Here is a 2,037-nt window from a genome sequence, read left to right on the forward strand (position 1 = left end):
CCTGCCCTGCTGCCCCCTGATCATGCGAGTGGCCCTCCTCTGGACCCTCTCCATGTTGTCCACATCCCTCTTGAAGTGCGCCGCCCAGAACTGGACGCAGTACTCCAGCTGCAGCCTGACCAGTGCTGCATAGAGGGGGAGGATCACCTCTTTGGACCTGCTTGAGATGCATCTGTGGATGCATGACAAGGTGCGGCTGGCCTTCCTGACTGCATCCCCACACTGCTGGCCCATGTTCATCTTGGAATCAATGACGACTCCAAGATCTTTTTCTGCCTCTGTACTGACAAGAAGGGAGTCCCCCAGCCTGTAAGTATGGTGCCGGTTGTTCCTCCCCAGGTGCATCACTTTGCACTTGTCGGTGCTGAAGTGAAAGCAGTGAAAGTCTTTAGTCGATTTTCATTTTACTTCTCTGTGGGAGAACTATACCTAGCAAATGAAACACAAGAAGTACCTGTCTAAAGGCTCAGGAAGACCACCACATTAACTTGCCAAGTGTCAGATATCTTCACAACCATAATTTCTATGTTTTGAAAAAAGTAGGAAAATTCTGCAAATGTTGTCATCCTGCTTATGTAGATTTCCCAAATTCTAGCTCATCTTATGTGCACCCACACACATACAAACACATTTGCATAAGCTGTTTTAAATTATGGGGATAAAAAATAGACTACCAAAGCTGTGAAAGCCACCACTTCTTCCTTCCAAGCCTTAGGTTAGCTCTGGAACCCAGATCAACCTCTTCAGTTATCTGGGCTGTTTCCCCTGCAGGGACTTTCAAAGAGGTGTTACTGCTGAGAAGTGTGCATACACAGCACCACACTGTAACACATTTGGCAAGTGGTAATGCAAGCTACAAAAGAACATGCCAGTAGGGGAGAGTGCAAAGGTAATTCCTAAGGCTGTAAGCTACTGAACATCCAGTCATAGACCAGGTAGAAATCAGACAGAAACCAGTAAGGTTCTTTCACTGGCATCGCATTACTTGGCATTTATGTCAGACAGGAGGTGCTCTTCATTCCAGTTCACCATGAGAAACATTAAGTGGACACCCGAAGGTTCCCTGATAGCTGGGAAAGCTGCTGGAAGCAAGACTGTTCCCAGCTAACTTTTAGGTCTGCCCAAGGCCAGACTGGAGGGGCACAGAAGAAAGCAGCATCTGCAAACTAGGGAAAAAGCATCTGTTCAACTATCTCAAAAGCACATTAGAGAATATGAATTACTGCCTCTCTCACCAGAAGCACTAGGATCTCTATTTTTATGGGGCGGGGGGTGGTCCTGGAAGAGGAAGAAAAATGAGACCAAGAACTGACATGCTGTAACGAAAGAAGTGGGTCAAGTTCTAGCCCGCACTTCTTCTTGGGAACCCTTCTAGGAGAAGGAACAAAGCTGCTTCTTGGGGAAGTCCCAAAGAAAAGCTTCCCTCGCCCCTCCAGAAAGAGGCAAGCTGCTCCTCCTGTTCCCAGACACGTGCCCAAGGCCATACGCAGCCCCTAGCAGAGCCCCAATATCCCCCCCACCCTCCTTCCACCTTCTGCAGATGCAGATGGCTGAGGCGACAGCAAGTTAGGACCACCGCACCACAATGGCCACTTCCCCCAGCACCCTACGCTCTCATAACCCAGCCTGAACCACGTGGCATCAGAGCCGCACCTCAGCAGCCACTTACACTACCAATTTCCTATGCTCTCAGCCCATAGCTTAACCACACGGCACCTATGACGGGAACTCCCCTTACCTCTGAAAGCACTGGGGACTCAGAGAAATGGCCCAGTGACACCTGTCCCATAGTGCTAACACACCCTTTACCTTCCTTACCTTATGCTATCACTATTTTTCTTGCATCTGCTCCAGTACTATTTCCCTGACAACCCTATTAATTGACAAGTTTTCAAAAAGTGAATGAACCTTTATCTTCACCACATCAACTTGGAGACTAGTTTTCCCCCTATCAGGCGGGAGCCCTCCCCAGGCACCCTGTCCATCCCCCTCCCCCAGGGAGGGGGACCACCATCCATCCCCGCCCCCAGGCAGCCT

At 49.6% G+C, this 2,037-nt stretch overlaps 1 protein-coding gene across 1 annotated transcript in view; it reads right to left on the minus strand.

Annotated features, from left to right (window-relative positions):
* PDZD8 (PDZ domain containing 8) overlaps window positions 1–2,037 on the minus strand; it is a 127,162-nt gene that overhangs the window by 112,999 nt on the left and 12,126 nt on the right. The window lies entirely within an intron of this gene.

The sequence above is a fragment of the Gavialis gangeticus genome, unplaced genomic scaffold (genome assembly GCF_001723915.1).
Source record: "Gavialis gangeticus isolate Ggan-Ray unplaced genomic scaffold, GavGan_comp1, whole genome shotgun sequence".
Taxonomy (NCBI): Eukaryota; Metazoa; Chordata; order Crocodylia; family Gavialidae; genus Gavialis; species Gavialis gangeticus.